Source organism: Myotis davidii, unplaced genomic scaffold, assembly GCF_000327345.1.
Source record: "Myotis davidii unplaced genomic scaffold, ASM32734v1 scaffold24, whole genome shotgun sequence".
Classification (NCBI taxonomy): Eukaryota; Metazoa; Chordata; class Mammalia; order Chiroptera; family Vespertilionidae; genus Myotis; species Myotis davidii.
In genome coordinates this window covers 4513006-4533733 of record NW_006298312.1, presented here as the reverse complement: position 1 = coordinate 4533733, position 20728 = coordinate 4513006, and the positions used below count along the sequence as shown (strand labels likewise).

At 38.2% G+C, this 20728-nt stretch overlaps 1 pseudogene; it reads right to left on the bottom strand.

Annotated features, from left to right (window-relative positions):
* LOC102756522 overlaps positions 1–20728 on the bottom strand; it is a 110117-nt pseudogene that overhangs the window by 11216 nt on the left and 78173 nt on the right.

Here is a 20728-nt window from a genome sequence, read left to right as displayed (position 1 = left end):
CTCCTTAGGCGATGTCTGCCTGCCTGCTCGCTGCTCCTTACCACTGGGCACACCACTCCTTAGCACTGCCATGGAGGCAGGAGAGGCTCCCACTACCACCACTCTGCTCGCCAGCTGTGAGCCCTATCTTTCTGTGTAGTTGTCTATGGGCCAACTGCTCTCTTCCTTCTTCTTTAGGGCGAGCAGCATGTGAGGGCAGAGCGCACTGTCGTGGAACACAGAGGGCTGCCGGGAGCTGAGGGGAGTGGCCGGGCCCACGGGGTGAGAGGTGGACACAGAGGATGCTCTTTCCCAATGTTGGGCAGGCTGGCTGGCCTTTATCTGACTGACCCCACCCAGGGAGAGACCAAGGAGGTTGTCTGCCTCTCCATTCTTCATCCTTCTATCTGTGACACATGTCACCCTTGCAGGCCTCCCCCAAAGTGAAGAGTTCAGGTCAATTCCTGAATGTAAAAGGGCACAGGGAGGGGGGCCTCCAATCCAGTGCCCCCTGATTATCAGACAGGACCTGGTCTCAGGACGGTGGCCACAGCTGCAGAATGTAGATCTGTTTCAAGAAAAGTCGGGAATGCAGACCTAATTCCAAGAGGTGGCAGTTTATTCACATTGTGGCAAAGACACCTTCAAGAGTAACATAAGTGGGTAAAGTCAGGGCCAACCCAGGCCATTTCCTCATCCAATCTCTCTGAGGCACATGGACAGAACTAAGACAGCTCTTTGCAGGACACTTCTGGGTTTTTTGTTTTTTGTTTTTTTTTTAAGCCTAAAGGACAGTAGTCTGTCTCCATTCTTATTCTTTGGGATTTTTTCATCGTCAGATAAAAGGATATGTACATTAGGGCAATCCTCTCTAGATACAATATTCCAGTTGCACCCATGTGACCACAACAGCGCCCCTCAGAGGGAAGGAGCCAACAGATGGGGAGCGGGGAATTCTGGAAACCAAAGCAAAGGTTCAGAACATGGAAGAAGTCAGTGTTCTGCTGAGAAACTTGGACTCCTTGCTCTGTGGTCACACAGCTGTCACACGCCAGGCAGTCACTCAGAAATATCTTGGCATCAACCAACTTAATGGAATTCTCCTTCTCTCCGTTCTCCTGAGCCAGACTCTGGACGTTGACTGTGGCATTCTCTTGGTCATTAGTTTTTTTGTTTGTTTGTTTGTTTTTCTAAAATGTTACAAAGTTTATATGAATATAACATAGAAAGCCTCCTTTGTAGGAACAGGGAAGGAAGGGGTGGTTAAGTAAGGCACACAGAGCTTCAGCAAGCACCAGCTGCGGGGAGGGCCAAGGCGGAGAGGAGGTTGGTACTGGGGCCGAGGCCCTAGAGCTATTGCTGGGGAAGTAGGGATCCCCTCTGAGTGCCATGTTCCGAGGCTGAACTAATTGGTCAAGCTGAGGTAGAGGTGGGTGGCCATGTCAGCCATCTTTGGTGCTGTTTACCCTTTCCCACCCCAGCTCTGTTGTAAAACCCCAGAGCCCTGGATTCCAATGGCCCCATCAAGATCAGAGGCCCTGGAAGGGGTGAGAGGAAGTGAGTGGGGCACGTTTGAAAGCCAATATGCCTGTGTGCTGAGGGATGGCCGGAGGCAGTGGTGAGAGGCAGCAGGGGAAGGGCTCTCATACCTACCCTTCTGTGGGGGCCACAGGTGAAGGAGGCCAGGGGAGTAGGGTAGGGATGGGGCACCAGGGCCCCAGCCTCTTGGGCATCCCTGTCTGTCCTCTGCAGTGAACATGGAGGAAGGGGCTGCCTCTGAAGAGGGGCCAGACCAGGCCAGGTGATCATCTTGAGTTCTGGCTGAGGTGATGGTCCTCACCCTGAGGTGCCTTCTAATTGGTGATGGACCCAGGCCTGACTCCCATTGCCGCTGCCGGCACCCAGGTGTTTGGTTGTCCATCCGGTCATGGCAGCCCTAGGCTATTATTAGTATAGAAGATTTCAATACTAACATAATATTCAGACTCACTCTCTCACTAAAATATAGCTTCTAGAAGGCAGGGAACAAGTTCTTAATTCATCTTTGCCATAGAAATTACAATAAATATATATTTATATGCCTAATTATATCATAAATAGAGCATATTGTGATAATCATCTATTCCAACTGGAAAAAAAATAAGTTACTTAGCTTTCCTTTAGATTCAAACTATGTTTATCTGGAAAGAGACAACAGAGGAATCGACAATGAGTAATTACATTTGTCCAATATATATTCCTCAAAATCATGAAACTCTTAGATTCAGACAATAGGTTTTAGCATTTGCAGTTTATTTCAGATGAAAGTTGTTGCTTTCTAAATATTGGATGAGCCTTTTTAGCTAGCAATAATGCTTTAAAATTGAAAGATACTTTCATCTGAGATGTAATAGGGAATGAGTTTCATTTGTGTAAGGGTGTTTCTTGCTATGAATTACCAGCGCCTATTATGTTGTCTTCTGTTAGGTGTTTCATATTATTATGGTTCTATAATAACAAGTACAAGTAAAGCTGAAAGCATAAATGGTTGTTTGTTTTATAGCATCAAATGCTTTCTGAAGCTTCCTACTGTTCACACACATAACCCTCTTCTTGATATGCACAATGGTAAGATGCACACAAATGCCTTACTCTTAGATTTCTCAGGCTCACATCACTTTGTCCTAAGAAAAGCTTATATCATAAGAAAGATATTTCCCCCATTATGTACTTTTCTTTGGTTTTCATGTTTCCTTTGATAATACTCATTGATAACCATCTTCTTCCTTTATTTTCTAACTACTTTCATTTTTTTTTGGGGGGGGGTGTCTAATAAAGTAATTAGTTTTGTCTTGATAATACATACTTTTATGACATAGTTGTGAATAAAATACAACTATGTATTTTCAATTGCTCATCTTACTTTATTCAGGACACTTAGCAACCATTAAAAAGAATGATGTGGAATATAATATTTAATATCAAATTCCAAACTTTAATTTCTTCTGATTATAGATAAATCCTGGAAGACAGCCATTTCTTATTTCCATTCAGTTTAGTTTATTAATACTAGCAACCATTTATTGAGCATGTAATCTATGCCATCATTGCTTCAAGCTTTTATGTTTATTATTTTATTCAAGCTTCAAAACAATCATATGAGGCAAGTGTTTTTATGCCACTCTAAAAATGAGAAAAATGAGATATTAAGCTTGCACTGACTAAAGTAGCCACATCGAAAATTAAACTCAGTTCTGAATGCCTTTAAAGACACTCCTCAACCATCTTCCTTAATATGTTATATATAACTAGAAGCCCGGTGCACAAAAATTTGTGCACTCGGGGGGGGTGGTCCCTCAGCCTGGCCTGTGCCCTCTTGAAGTCTGGGACCCCTTGGGGAATGGCCCCACGGAGGGAGGCCCCACCCCATCTGCCACAGCCCGCTGGCCAGTTGCCTGAGCCTCCCTCTGCAGCGGGATCATGGGGCAATGGCGGGGCCCCCGACCAATTGCACCCACCTTGGCTGGCCTGGCGCCAGTGGGTGTCATAGCATCGTCCCAGGTGGTCGTCCAGATGGTCGTCCGGAAGGCAGTCCAGTTGGTCATTCTGCTGTTCGGCCGTCCAGTCTAATCAGCACATTATGCTTTTATTATTATAGATTGATTTTTAGAGAAGAGTGTGGCCATCCTGGGTGAGGGGCTGATGGCTGTTTGCAGGCTGGCCATGGCCCTCAGCCACCCAAGCTCCCAGTTGAGGCTGGCTGGAAGCAGGTATCTGGGATTTATTTGTCTTCTATAATTGAAACTTTGTTTCCATGAGCGGAGGCCACAGCCGGCTCAGGGCAGGTGGGAAGCTTGGGTTCCTCCATCGCCCGGGCAACCAAGCCTCCTGCTTGCTCCAGCTCCGTGGGTGCTGGCCGCCATCTTGGTTGGGTTAATTTGCATATAGTTGCTCTGATTGGCTGGCGGGTGTGGCTTAGGGCATAGCAAAGGTACAGTCAGTTCGCATCTTTGTCTTTTATTAGTGTAGATGAGACTTTTCTATAAAATATCATCAACACACTGATAAAGATACATTGGCATATTAAGGCTAGTAACTCCTGATAATCTGCACCTTTCACAAAGAAATATATTGAGAAGCCAGCATATTATAAACAGAAGGATCTCTATCTAAAATTATGACTTTATATTCAGTCTGAAGGTGGCCTAGAAACATGTTACTTATAGTAAGCTCCACTTTCAATTTCATGCAAGTGCAAAGCATGCTGCTCATGAATCTATGGCTACCCGTGTTTGACTGAGTTGGTTGAGAAGTTTGCTATGGTTAACCCCCACTTCTGACCAGCATAGTTCTGTATGAAGTTGCATGTGTGTAACTGGGATGGAGCTTGCACATTCTGTCACTCACACAGGAACTACTTAGCTTCCAGAGGAGAAGCTGAATACTTCTGAAGTTGATCCAACCATGTGATTGGCCATGATTAGAATCCCCTCCTGTTTTTAGGCTTAATAACACAGGGTTGGAGCAAAAGTAAGTTTACAGTTTTGAGATGTGAAACCGAGTTTATTTTTATATTATTAATTATTCATTAATTATCATATTTTCCATTGGAGCATCTGTAAACTTACTTTTGCCCACCCTGTATTGACCCAAATAGAGAAAACATAAAGGGTTCCTTTCTTCATTCCACCAATGTGTATTCCTACTCCCCACATTGAAATCATGATGATTGTTGAGTAGTTTTATTTTAGATGTGGGGGTGCCCTTGCCTCTAAACATGAAGGGAGAAAGGAAAACATTAGGGAGTCCTGGGTAAAATACTTGACTTTCGATTTAAAAAAATCAAAACATTAAAAATTTTTATATTTTTAATATATGTTGGAATATTAAAAATTTCTATAACAAAGGAGTAGTTAACAACCTTTTAAACAAACATTTCCTAATGAGGAAGGGGCAGCAAATTCTAATTGTCTATCAATATCATTTGCCCCATTTCCCTTTACTTAGGGATTTTTTTTTCAAGTTGGCATTAAGTGCTCACCTTCTTAAACATTTTTTAAACTAGGCATAGTCACACGATCCAGTTCTAGAAAACAAGATACAGGTTGATGTCACTTGGTGAGCCTTCGTGCAAAAGTTTTTTTGTTTTGTTTTGTTTTTGTTTTATCTTATTGCTAAAAGTATTACAGATATCCCCTTTGTTTATTTTTCCATTGACCCCCTCCACCCAACTTGCCCCTCCCAGGTCTTCACCGCTCTGTATCTGTGTCCATGGGCTATGCATATCTCTATCTATCTATCTATCTATCTACACACTAGTAAAAGCATAATATGAAAATTGACCAGACAGAGGAACAACTAGTTGCTATGATGTGCGCTGACCACCAGGGGAAGACGCTCAACACAGGAGCTGCCCCCAGTCCGCAGGTCCCAATCGGGGCCTGCTCACCAAACTCTCGATCCCTCCCTCTAGGGATCCTACCCATGCACAAATTTCATGCTTCGGGCCTCTAGTATTATAATAATACTTAAGTATTGTATATCATTTATAGTTACAACGATCACCTGGAAGATCTAATGATTATTCTCTATCTCTCAAGAGGTAGGAGAAAGAGATTGGATAGTCAAGGATAATAGTAGTGGGAAGCCAAGAAATTTGATTCATCAGTTTTTGTTCATTAGGTTCCACGTATGAGTGAGATCATGTGATACTTCTATTTCTCTAACTGGCTTATTTTGCTTAGCATAATATTCACCTCCATGCTGTCTCAATGGCTAAGAGATCTTTCTTTTTTATAGCTTCATAGTATCCCATGGTGTAAATGTACCACAGTTTTTTTATCCACTCATCTGCTGATGGGCACTTGGGATGTTTCCAAATCTTAGCTATTGTAAATTGTACTTTTATGAACATAGGGGTGCACATATTTCTGATTGGTGTCTCTGGTTTCTTAGGATATATTCCTGGAAGTGGGATCAGTGGGTCAAATGGCAGTTCCATTTTTGATTTTTGAGCCAAGTTTTTGAAAGGAGAAAGAGTTGGCTAAAATCTGCTTTCTGCTGTTTGCCCTTGTGTTTGCCAATGCTTGGAAATAGAGCAACTGTCTGTGAGCAGGAGGGTAAGTACTGAACTCCATGGAGAATGAGGTTAAAAGCAAAAAAGAGCCACTGTGATGACATTGTGAAGCTCCTCTGTCAGGTCTAAACTGCTTCCTCTAAGACTCACTGAGGATATGTGTTTATTGATTTTTAGAGATATAGGAAAGGAGAAAGAGAGAAACATCAATGTGAGAGAGAAACACCAATTGGTGGCCTCTCATGGGAATCCCAATCAAGAATTGAACCACAACATTTGTTGTGCAGGATTTCACTCCAACCGAGTCACCTGGCCAGAGACACAATTCTTTTTTTTTTTTAATATATCTTTATTTATTTTTTACAGAGAAGAAGGGAGAGGGACAGAGAGTCAGAAACATCGATGAGAGAGGTCGATCAGCTGCCTCCTGCACACCCGCCACCGGGGATGTGCACGCAACCAAGGTACATGCCCTTGATCGGAATTGAACCCGGGACCCTTGAGTCTGCAGGTCAACGCTCTATCCACTGAGCCAAACCTGATCGGCAGACACAACTCTTTTTATCTTGAGGGGCAAATAAGTCCTCTCTGGTTAAGTCAATATAGTACAGCTGACCCACCTCAACAGAAATAAGGAAGCAATAACACTTTTTTTCATATACTGTATTGATATGTTGAAAACATGTATTGTTTTAATAAATTCCAGAATTCATCTTGATAAAGGAGCCTCACAGACTGTAAATAGAAGTGAGCCCTGACAATGCACTTGAGTGATATGCAATATCATCCGGCCAACACAGTGTGATCTGCTTCCTTGAGTGTGGTGGGTGAGCAGCACTGCTTACGGAAGATTTATGAAGGCCTTTTGGGTGCCACGTGTGCTTTTCCAGCTTTAAGATTTTCCAACACTGAGCACAGTTTCAGTGAGGCATTGCTGAGTACATGACAGAACTTACTATTCACCCCAATGTAGCCATGGCTGTACCTAAGTGTTTTCTATTCATGGAGATCTAAACTGTTCTACAGGAGGGGAAATTTTCATTGTATTTGTATCTAGAAGTGCAAGTAGATATATAATACAATTTCAAATAAAAAATGTGGATAAAATGGGTAAAAAAGGAAGACAGAATGTATTTTCTTTAGAAAGCAACATTTTTGAAAATTGCCATGATCATAATTTTGGAAAAATACATAAAAATTAATAATTACTACAGACCACTTAATTAATTAAACATTTTAGTTCAATCTCTAATCTCATATCAGAAATATAGTAAGAGAAATGCATGACCTTTGTATACCTAACATAACAGGATCCTAATTCCTAAATTAATATCTCCGTAAGAAATTTACCATTCTATCTTGAAATTCAAAACAAATACAAAGGAAATATATATGCTAATATAAGTAAACTGTCTTTATATGGAAAGGCTGCCAATTCATAACATTTAAAATGAGTAAAATAGACAAATTAAAAGCCTACGACTTAAAAAAGACTTAGTGTTATAATTATTACTGTTTAGTGTAGACTTTTGACCATTTTATTTTATTTATTTATTTATTTATTTAATATTTTTTATTGATTTCAGGGTGGAAGGGAAAGGGAGAGAGAGATAGAAACATCAATGATGAGAGAGAATCATTGATTGGCTGCCTTCTGCACGCCCCCTATTGGGGATCAAGCCCACAATCTGGGCATGTGCTCTTGACTGGAATGGAACCTGGGACCACTCAGTCTGCAGGCTGGCACTCTGTCCACTCAGCCAAACTGGTAAATCCATTTGATCATTTTAAATTACTCTTCACTATTTGCTAAAAATCAAAGATATTTATTCTCTTTTAGTGTATTAGAGTATTTTAGATTTGTAAAATTACAAAATAAGTTAAATGCCTCAATAAGCACACTATATAAGAAAGTAAATATTATAGATGCCTTATTTTATTGATTATATGGTTGCTTATAGTAGCTTAAACAGTATTTTATTAATTTGAAATCAAGCGGTCTAGGTATCACTAACCAGCTGTGTTAGCTTTGGTAAGGTGAATAACCTCTCTAGACTTCAGTTTTCTAATTTGTAAAGGATGGTACATGTGTTAAATGTATTGCTTCAAGCATATTCCAGATCTAAAACTTTGTGATTGTTACCCACGAATCATAGTTTGAAGAAATGAAAGACTTCATTTATGGTGTCTGATTCATAATCCCTGTGAAATGTGGGGCTTTGGGGTACAGAATTCTTCTCAAGGGTTTCTGTTTGACAAAGATGAAGAATAAATTCGTGGACTAACAGATTTAATAAAAATGTAGAAGTTTATTGGAAGCATATACAAACTCCATGTGGGCAAGGGTATCCTAAAGGGGATCCGCTGGGGAGGGACCCCCAAATGGGAAAAACCTGTTCTGGGAAAAATAAAAAAAATCCCGCCTCATGTCCCTTTGTCTCCACTTTATATATGCTGCAGCTCTTTGTTTGAACCTGACCCTTTCTAATTGGACCTTTCATTAATTTAGGGCCCCCATGCTCTCCTCATTGTTTATTTTGTTATGTAATATCAGTTTCAAAGGCCAAAGCCCACCTGGTGCCCCTCTTTTTCTCTCCCCCCTTATCTTGAAACATTCCTCTATTCTCTGTGAAAATAGTTTCCTTTTTCCCATCATCCTGTGATTTTTCTTTATCCTCTGTGAATGTATGTCTTCCTGCCCCCTTATCCTGTGGCATTTTTTCTATCCTTTGTACAAGTAAAATAAGCATTTTGGCATCTCCAAGATGCTTAGGTCAGGGCTGCTTTTGATCTACTTTATAATTGCTTTGAATGCTCAGGCCAGAGATACCCCTGTCCTTCACATATGCATTCCTCCCCCATGAACTCTCTTTATTCTCTATGATTCCCTAAACCTGTCTATTTTATCTCTAAAACTCCTTTCACCTCCAACAGCAAAATCTAGTGGTTATGATTCTTCTTTCTTTCTTTTTTTAATTATTTTTATTGTTGAGTGGTTTTTCTTTCTTTTCAGTTGTTGCTAGCAAGAGATTTTAGTATGCAACCAGACTGGGTTAGTTCCCTTTCAACCACCCTAGTCTTCCTTCTCTTTTGCCTGAGGGCTGATTCTGTTAACTTTTTAATAGATATTTATTGTGCCAGTCACTCTTTTGTATGCTGATACTTTCTTGCCCTTCTCCAGATTACAGTACAAGGCGGGTCAGAAGATGATACATTACCTACCTTTATTTAGTTGTTTCTTTTTAAAAAAATTCAAAATTTGAATAGAAATTACACTAAATAATATATTTGGCCTTGGGTTGAAGATATGCTTGCAATCTATGTGATCTGTCTCACTCTGATTGAATGATACAAGTAGGAAGAAATAGTATAAATGGGTAGCACTTGGTAAAATCTAAAGCCTCATGCCTTTCTTCCTAGGAGCTACCCTCATGAAGTATAGCGCGCGCGCGCACACGCGCACACACACGCACACACACACACACACAATCAGGATACTGGTCTCCTTTAAATTTATGCTTCTACTCCTTGGCCTCATCCTGAACTCCTAACACAAAGCTCCTTGCCATTTAGCACAACAGAGACTATAATAAAGTGATAGATGAATTGGCCTAAATCTATCACTACTAATAGAAAACAATTCAAACATTAAGATGCTTAACACTTTAAACCAGAATGGGTAGCACTTGGTAAAGGTACTACAACAGCATATTCATCATTCATTATCATAATCAACATCATTATAAGGTTCTTAAGTATTACTAAAGTAAGGACAGGTAATTGTAATTTCACATCATGCTCCCAATATGTTTTTCTCCTAGTTTCCAGGACTCTGATGATGTCTAGGTAACTGTAATAGATAATGTTCATTACATGGTCTTTCTCTTATGTTTGATATATTTGCTTGTAAAAAGAACTAACCCCTATGCCTAACAGAAAATCAATTTGTTTTAATAATACAACTATTTTCTTAATAAAATTCCTTAGGGAGTCAATATTAATCAAAGCTCAGAAGGATCTGTAATTAGCACATCAACAGTACATTGTTAGGGATGCTTTTAAAGTGCTTAAGGGATGTTTCAAATACTTTATTCTTTATTATAGTAAAAACTAGAGGCCCGATGCATGAAATTCATGCAAGAGTGGGCCTTCCTTCCCTTGGCTGCTGGCACTGGCTTCCCTCTGGCACCTGGGACCCGGGCTTCCCTTGCAGCCCCAGCTTTATCTGGAAGGTCATCCTGAAGGATGTCTGGAAGGACGTTCAGTCTAACTAGCATATTACACTTTTATTATTATAGATGTTTTCTTCTGACACTTCATTTAAATTTCTTAGCCCAAGACATCATTGTCTTTCATCTGGACTGTGCCCTTAATCTTCTTATATTCCAACCTCAGTCAGAGCTGAAACAGAGTAACTTTTTAATAATATATATCAAATCAGATCTCACCTCAGAGTAAATTCCTCTAGTAGTTTCGCATACACTAAAATAAAATTCAAGTTTTGATCCCTGCTTAGATTTTCTGAATCAATTTTTACTATTGCTTCAAGCTTTATTTCTCATTAGGTCTTTCCATTTACCATGTCCTCTGCCTAAAATACTACTTGATGACTCTACCTTGACCTCATATAGTTTCAATTGACTTGACATCTCAGAAACTCCTTCTCTGATTTCTCAATCTAAAGTATGACCTAATTAGCCCTAACTGGGTTGGCTCAGTGGATAGAGCATTGGCCTGCAGACTGAAGGGTCCCAGGTTTGATTCCAGACAAGGGCATGTACCTTGGTTGTGGGAACATCCCCAGTAGCGGGTGTGCTGGAGGCAGCTGATTGATGTTTATCTCTCATCGATGTTTCTAACTCTCTATCCCTCTCCCTTCCTCTCTGTAAAAATCAATAAAATATATTTTAAAAAATAAAATAAAGTATGACCTAATTAAACCAATAAATCTCAACCACTTTTCCCTATTTTTACTTTATTTGTAGCATTCATTTCTTTCTGAGATATTTTTTCATCGATTTATTTAATTTTTTACAATATGTCTCTCTGCACTAGATATGAGCTTCATGAAAACAAGTGCTTCTTGTTCAAAGCTGTATTTCTAAAACAGAATAATTCCTGTCAAATAATAGTGTCAATATATATGCATGTATGTTTACGTTAGTTAAATTGCAAAGTAGTTGTTAGGGGATCCTTTCTTCATCACACATTTCCTGACTAACTTATAAGGCTATTATTCATTAATTCGTTTAAATTCTGCCTGAATTTTTATTATTTGTTTTACTATTTTTGTGATAGTGAGTAATTTTATTAATGGGAAATGTCTGATTGTTCATATACAAGATAGAATGTTGCATCACTTCACCAAAACCTTTGGGGAGATGAGCAAACAATGGAGAATATCTTGAGGCCTATACATCGCGTTTCTTTAAGAATTTCTAAACTTTTGTAGATTATTGGGCTTAATAATACATTCCCCCTTTACAGTACTTTTTTTAAAAAAAAAAATCTATCAATTCTAATAGGGAGTACAATGTACTGTGTAAATTGCAATTAATTTGCATCATCTGATGCTTAATTTTCTCTAACTTTTCAATTTTTTAATTTTCTTTCTTTCTTTATTGATTAAGGTATTACATCTGTGTCCTTATCTCCCATGGCCCCCCTGCCCCCACTCATGCCCTCACCCACCTGGTGTCTGTGTCCATTGGTTAGGCTTATATGCATGCATACAAGTCCTTTGGTTGCTCTCTCCCCCTTACCCCCACCCTCGCCTATCTTCCCTCTGAGGTTTGGTGGTCTGATCGATGCTTCTCTTTCTCTGGATCTTTTTTTGTTCATATGTTGTTCATTATATTGCATAAATGAGTGAGATTTGCTTTGCTTTATTTTTCCTCTCAACTTATTGGCTGTTCCATTGTCAGCCAGAATGCTACTCTGTTGTTTTCTTTATGAACAAACTCTAAAAGAGATTAAAGTAAGCCAACTGAGGAATTTTTCAATAAGAAACCACAATTCATTCTAATTAGTTTGGAACTGAAGCATGTCATGGTGTCATATGTGAGCACTGTGGTTTGGCTTTCTGTGTATACTACTATCTGAACCTGTACTCTAAAATAAATGTACCCTGTGCTCTGTGGTATTCTCTGACAGCTCATAAAAGAGGACACCTTATACCTTTTTTAATTTATAAGCTTTTTACATTTTAATATAAATAAAACTCTGAGTCCTGTACATGTGGTTGGATTTCTTTTGTGGCAATACAGATAGAGAAATATTTGTCCTTCTTCTTCTGAACCTTTAATATGGTAACAATCATGTTTTGAAATTCTGGAAGAGACATGATGTAAGCTAATTGAGATTCAATTAGTACATCACATGCTTTTTGCTATGCAGAAGCTAACTGGGGATGTGTCTATTAGAAATTACTTATAGCAGGATGAGAGCTAGATTAATAGTAATTTAGACCTTGAAAGACATGCAAGACTATAAATGGAAGTAAAAGTGAGGCTAATGGAAGATCACCCAAGAACTTTTCAGAATTCCCTAATGAGAAATTCCAATTTTCATATTTGACATTAGGGCTTATAATAATGATAAGGCCTCGAGATTGAGAATAATTAGACCCATAAAATTCATTGAAAATATCTTGAAAATGGCCTATTAAATTGAACCTTTGAGCCAGATTTGTCTTACTTTCTTATAATGATTCATAGCATGAGACATTCTGGATTTACTTTTCTATGTACCAACAACCAATATAATTTCATATTATGTATCTAATTATGCAAAACAATCAAAATGAACTTTTTACAACCAAAGACAAAATGTCACTTCTCTGCTCAAAACATTAAGATGGCTTCCCATCTTCCTGAGGATTAATTTCAAAGTCTTTGCCATGGGCTTCCAGGTCCTGCAGGGTCTTCACCTACCCCACCCTGTACCTTTGTTGGCTTTCACTCTCCCTCTTTGTTTGGCTAGCTTTATGTTTCATGGCAATGCCATATGGTGCTTTGTATATTCTGTTCCCTTGGCAAGGAATATTTTTGTTGTGGATATCTACCTGGTACCCTCTTTATTTCATTCTGCTCTGCTTAAGGAGCACCTATGCAGAGAGATCTTCCCTGATTAAACTACCTAACATAGGACACTACTCTCCTCAGACCCATCACTTCCTATCCCTTATCCTGCTCTATTATTCTTAGTGCTTACGATCTGATGTACTATATTTTGTTAATTTTATTCTGTATTTTTTTATTTAAAATGTAAGTTTCACAGGGGCAAATACTTTGGAGTTTTGTTCATGACTCCATCACTGATACATGTTAGGCACTCAACAGATATCTGACTACCGAATGGTCCTTTTCTGTGCGATTTTTCTAAATCAGTTAATTTTACATTCACTAATGTAACAGAGGAGTAATTTTACATGAATTAGTAGAGATTAGCTTTCATTTTACAGTAATGCAGCAATGCTATTTTCAAAATTACTTACATAATATAAAATTTTAATGAAATATTCTTATGTTATATAATCCCTTGAAATCCAATATTTATTTTACTATACAAACAATGTTTTATGAAAATTGTTTTTGTTTTCACAGATTTTATTTAGCTAATGATGAACTGAGAGAGTATTCTATATCTGATCTTTTACATAAAAATATATCTTCAAATAGTACTTCACATTAATTAGATTTCATCTTGTACAAGGTTGCTTTACATAGCATTGCTTACTTTAGCATTTTAAAATTACAATCCAAGCAATGAAAATTACAATAAAAAACATATTTTATTTTAAACTATAGTAAATTAAATAGTAGGATGACATACTATTGTTAGCAAAATTAAGTGCACCCAATATAGAAGTTAAGCAGAAATATAAATATATGCCATAAGCAATTTTACATATTCTCTTTTCTTTGAACATTTAATTCCCTAAAGTAGTTATTTTTAGTGTTAAAATAACTCTTTGATCTAAGAAGATAGTTGCATAGACATTAATTTATTTATATTAATTAGATCTCATATAAAATAATCAATTGACCTGTCACCAGTTAAAATTCCTAATTTCATTGTTCATAAATCATTCTGAACAGCGTGGAAAGGGACTATCTCTTCTATCTGTCAGCTATCTATCTAGCTAGCTATCCACCTACCTACCTCTGTCAGGGGATATTTAAAAAACCCTTACCTACAATTAATATACTCAAATTTCAATCATCATGGTGGTAGGGAAGTGGGAACAATGTGAAGGTAAAGAAATAGATATATTTGTTTTTGCTGCTTTCCCTAAAATAATTCATGCCAGCAGTAGTGTGAGTTTAAACACACTGCAGGATATTAGAGATAACACTGACTCAAAGGGGAAAATTCCATTTACTGCATCACTACTTCCTGCGGTTTGTGCCTGAATTTACCACAGTGAAAATGCTCACACTCAACATTATTTAAGCCATAAAACAATTGGTTATTATAGTCTGCAGGAAACCATGCAAAATGAAAGAAAATGGACTCCATGGAGCTTTTTATATAATTTACATTGTTCAAGTGGCTTCCATTTCCATCAGAAAAAAATATCTAAATAACCTATTTTGAACATCAAGGCTCTTACTTGGGTTTGTTTTTTCAAAATGAGTATTGTGTGAAAGTAGCATTATTTGGAAGCTGTAATGAGGTTTCACTATGATTTTGTGCAACATTACATTATCAATCTTTTTGTATCAGTTTGCTTGGAGTATGTATTATCAACAATGGATAATATTTACCCCCACACAGTGATATATATTCATTATTCTTTATTAAGGATCATTACTTAAAAGTGTAGATAATGAATTTTAAAAGTAACGTTAATTTAATTGTGATTATTTTTCTTTTGGCATCATATCTAAATATAGTAAAGGTTAGCTTTTGAAGCTTTTTATAAAATTATCATGTATCGCCCTAACCGGTTTGGCTTAGTGGATAGACCGTTGGCCTGCAGACTGAAGGGTCCCAGGTTTGATTCCGGTCAAGGGCATGAGCCTTGGTTGCAGGCACATCCCCAGTAGTGGGTGTGCAGGAGGCAGCTGATTAATGTTTCTCTCTCATTGATGTTTCTAACTCTCTATCCCTTTCCCTCTGTAAAAAAATCAATAAAATATATATTTTTTTAAAAAAATGATCATGTATCATTATTGAATGAAACAGAATCAAATCCTGAAAGTTCTACTGTGTTTTCCTCCAGGCTGAAGATAACAAAAGGAGTTAAGATAAAAATGTTGCCAAAAAAGTGAGGGCTGAATGGGACATAATTTATGTACCTTTTTACATCTTTTAAAAAATAAAATTAGTCAATACTAGTCATAAGTGAAAGTGTGACATAGATACATCTTTTAAAATAGTGTTTCAAATACTTACTGCTGCATAACAAATGACACCCAAATTTAGAAGCTTAAAACAAGAACTATGATATTATATTTCGTGCTTTTGTGGATCAGGATTCATCTAGGTGATTTTACTCCATATGTCAGTTACTAATGTCAGCAGTTGTTTTTCAGCAGCCTGATGAGCTGACATAAAAGGTCACAGCAGTTTCAGTCTTATGCCTGATTCTGTGGAGAAATGCCTAGAAGGTGGGGCTCAGCCAGGCCAGTTGACCACAGCGGCTGCACCAGGACGGAGCTTTTACCTGGGTTTGATTTTTTCCTCTGTGATCCTGTTAGGGTGGTTGGACTTCAAACATGGCAGCAAAAAAGCCCCTCTGTAGACTCTGTCAAGAGATAGGAAGTTGAAGCTCCTTGTTTCTTAAGACTTAGAATCAGAAAACAGCATGGTTTCTCTTTTACTGCATTAGATTGGTTAAAGAAGTCCCAGCAACCATTCAGATTCAAAGGAGAACCACATAGGCCATGACTTTTGAAAGGAAGAATATTAAAGGACTTTAATTTGTCATGTTTATTTTCCCTAATTTCATAATGCATCTGAATATAAGTCAGGAATTGTAATTAATACTAAAAATTTCTTGAAGGAATTCATAAGATGTAGAGACAATATATTCTGTTATGTAAAAATGTCTCTCCCAATTATTCTTTAGAATATTTTCTCATTCTTATTCTCTTTCCTAATGTATTATCAAAACTCTTAGTCTACCATTAACAAAAATGAAAATAAAACAGACCATTAAATATATAAGAACTCTTTCTTGATTCCATATTACTCTATATTATGTCTGTTTTTCTCTTTCCTTCATCTACATAATGTCTCTCCATTATCAAGAACAATATTTTTTCAACTTCAGATAATTATCCATAAATAAATTATACAATTAGTTTAATATATCACAGTGAATATTTTTTATTAAAATAGAATATATTATATACAAATTATAGAGCTTTACATTTAGTAAGAATGAGTATATTACTTGATTGTGTCTGCTGTATGTGTGTGTGTGCATATACTAGATAGCAATGATAAGGTTCTTCTTATTTATAGTAGTAGAATATTGGTATTGCCAGTGCACAAGATTATACACCAAGGGAGAACAGTATAACCCAAGATTTCTCTTTGTTTCATCTAAATATGGTTAAAAAACATGACTCTTGGAATGCTTTGTAAATCTTACTCCCTTTCTCAATGTTTTGTGAAAATTAGTAGTCTACCATTGAATAAAAATAAACACAAAATCTGTCCCCTTTACATATAATCTTGAACTTTTATTATATTCTTTATACAAAGGGGAATTTGTATCCTCCTTTAATCAGTATGTCAGGTAGTCCAATTCACATGAATCTACTAAGTTTGAGGTATCCATAGAGAAGAAAAACTACTCCACACTGAAAGATTTAAATATTATGTTTTTACTTTTTAGATTTATTTCAGTTTATGACAAGTTATCTGTACCTAGTGAAGCAAATTTGAGTCATATTGTATGAGATTTAAATAAACTAAGCCTCACAATGGATCTATGGATGGGTGGGAAGAGATCAACCAAGGAACTTATATGCGTACTAGAGGCCTGGTGTACAAAAATTTGTGCACTTGAGGGGGTCCGTCAGCCCGCCTTGTGCCCCCTCGTAGTCTGGGACCCCTCAGGGGATGTTCACCTGCTGGCTTAGGCACACTCCCCAGGGGATTCATAAATTCAGAGTTATACTAATTTTGGCCAATCTCTGTTATCAGGTTTCCTATGGTTATCTAGCCCCTAAATTCTACTTCATACGGCTACAAGGGGCTTTTCTCTTTCCTTTGGAGGATATTTAATTTTGATGTGCTTGTTCTCAGTTGTCTGCCTACAAAGGTAACAGTTTTCTCTCTGAGGCTTTTAAGATTTTCTCTTAATCCTTGATTATGAAATTTCATTAAGCCCCCCTGCAGCCCAAGCTCCCAGCCTTTTTTTTTTCTGGGATTTATTTATCTTCTATAATTGAAACTTTGGAGCATTGAACGTAGCCCAGGGCCAGCAGGGCCGGCAGGAAGCTTGGCTTCCTCCATCACCTGGGGCAACCCAAGCCTCCTGCTGCTCCAGCTCCGTGGCCGCTACCCTCTTAGTTGGGTTAATTTGCATATTTGTTCCTGATTGGCTTTTGGGCATGGCTTGTGGGTATGGCTTGATAGTGTAGCAGATGTATGGTCAATTTGCATGTTTCTTTTTAATTAAATGAGATATGCATAACCCACGGACACAGGTAATAGTGTGGTAAAGGCTTGGAGCAGAGGCCTGAGGCAGACTAGAAGGAGTCAATGGGGAAAATCAGGGGACATCTGTAATACAGTGGGGCCTTGACTTACGAGTTTAATTTGTTCCATGATAGAGCTCGTAACTCAAATTACTCGTATGTCAAATCATAAAGTGAATGAGTGAGACACGTGATGCTGGGCTGATGTTGTGGCATTCACTATGACGTTCGCTGCGCCAACTAGCGGTGGGGTATCTGAATCTGGCTCATAACCTGAATTTTAGCTCGCAACTCAAAGCAAAATATCGGCCGAGAGACAGCTCGTATCTCGAAAAACTCGTTAGTCAGGACACTCGTAAGTCAAGGCCCCACTGTACTTTCAACAATAAAGATAAATTTTAAAAAAAAGTAATTAAGCACCAAAAAAAAAAAAAAACGGTTACAAAGAAACCACAGAGTGAAGACATCTCTATAAGATAATAGAGAACATTGGAGTTATCATGCTAGATTTGCCAGGAGCTCTTCTTTGGTCATAATACAAAAGTACAGATAATTACAATACTAAGTAAAATTGTCCCTAATAATGGTGACAAAGATACTCTTTCCTGGGGCAACAACAAAGACTGGAATGGGGCAACAATTTATTTTGCATGAAGATTCATTTTTATTATAAGCAACTGCTCTATACACCTTTAATGATAACTTAGTTGACAAAAAATAATGTATCTACTATTTATAATAACCAGGCACTAGGCTGATATTTGACTCATATGACATCTCCTTCCAAATTCTTCTCTAATAAGTTGGGTTTTACTTCTTCCCCAGAATCCTCATGGTAACCTTTGTAAACTTCTCTCACTGTACGCATCCTTAAGGAGAGAATCTGCCTTCCCATGAGTTCCAAGATACTTAATCTACTTTATACTCCCTGAAAGCTGGAAATTTCCTGGCAGACTGGCACAGAGATGACACACAGTAAATGATGAACCCTAGCATATGACAATGTGTTGTGTTTGTTTATAAATTTATGAGAGTAGCTAAGGTAATGCTTTGGTTTGCTATTTAATTTGAGCACAAGGATTAGTAATGCAAGAAGAACATTGCTTCATTAAAATTAAGATGATATTAACTTTGACCTTCTTTGGTTATCATGTGTTTGCTCCAGAATATTCTGTGCATACAAAACTATAGAAATCATCAAAAATTGAAAGGCTATTTATAATGTTATATACATAATTATATCTGAGGTTTTGCACATACTGTATTGACTGCACATTTGCTGATGTGAGAAAAAGCAAAACAAGAAACTTAGAAATTAGCTGCATACCAAATGTTTGCTTCAATTTTTTCACATTGAAAAATATATTTTTCAAGTTCACTTTTTTTACTGTGACTTCTTCAAGTTTATGTAAAATATCAACATCACCCAAAACAAGATTCACATCAACCTTCCTGGTTCCCTGGTGATTATTTGACCATATTAAATTGTGTTCATCTCCAGGCAGTAGAATAGTTACTATATTACTAAACTCACTTAATGTATATATGCAGATTTTGTAACTTAGAAATTCACACATGAAAGTTATATGTTCACATTGAAATGTCACCCCAATAAAATTTAATTAAAAATAAAGAATGAATAATGAGGAAGATTTCACACACAAAAAGAATATATATAACTTATATCAAGTTATGAGGATTTCTGTAGCTTTCCTATAATATAGGGACATAATCTCCCTATTAAAGAATAAGGTAAAAATTTTCTAATAGCATGTGTACTCTAAGAGATTACTTAGAAGAAATTGTGGGTAAAAGAAGGTCACCTTACTAGACTGGACCTTTAATTATCAACTGTTGACACATTTAAGTAGAGTGCCATTAATTAATTTTACTTGTTATTCTTATTTTCACTTATATCAGGTTTAATTATATATTAAAAAGTATTTCACATTAATCCTTTCTGTGCAAAGTTGGGTGAATTTATGACCAACAATTTCACTTTTGAGTATATATTCAAATGAACCCAAAACACTACTTCAGAAGAATATACGCACCCCTATCCTATGTTCATTGCAGTGTTATTTACAATAGCAAATATATTGCAGTAACCCAAATACCCTTCAATAGATAATTAGATAAAAAAGCTGTAGAGTATTACTCAGCCATCCTATCTAATAAAAGAGAAACATGCAAATTGACCATAACCCCAACACCCTTCCCATTGGCTAATCAGCAGGATATGCAAATTAACTTCCAACCAAGATGGCGGCCGGCAGCCACGCAACTGAAGTGAACAGTAGGCTTGCTTGCTACAGTGATGGAGGAAGCCAAGGTGCCCTGCCTGCTGCTGCCAGCCTCTGAGCTGCACTCTAAGCAACTAGGTTGCAATTATATAAGCTAAACAATCCCCAGAAACCTGCTTTCAGCTAGCCGGGCCTCAGAGCTGGAGTTGGAACAGTGTTTCAACAGGACCCCCAACCTGATCCAGGACACCCTTCAGGGCAAACCAGCCACCCCCACCCATGCACCAGGCCTCTATCCTATATCACAGGCAGGGCAGGACAGCGCGAGTTGCCATCCGGGCCCCATATGGAGCCCTGGGCAGCAGGGCATAAGCCCCGCTCCCAGCTGAGACTCCTGTGTGCTACTTGAGTCCCCAGCCGGGACCCCGTGCCGCCTAAGCCCTGTACTGCTTAGCCCCACCCCCAGCGGGGACCCTATGACTATTGGAGAGCAGGAAAGTGATGCTGGGCCCTGGGTCGCTGTGGTGATCTGGCCATTGGTAAGTAGAAAAGTGTGGCCTGTAGGCAGCCCCCCAGCTTCGCCTGATCCAGGAACAGGAAAGCAAGCCCAGCCTGCGGGCAGCCCCAAACTTTGCCTGCTCCCCAGTTGCCATGGTGATCTGGGAGCAGGAAAGCAAGCTTGGCCTGAGGGTAGCCCCCATCTGTGCCTTCTCCCCGGTCACCATGAGGATCGGGAGCAGGAAAGCAAGCCTGGCCTGTGGGCAGCCCCACACTGGGGCTGATACGGGAGCAGG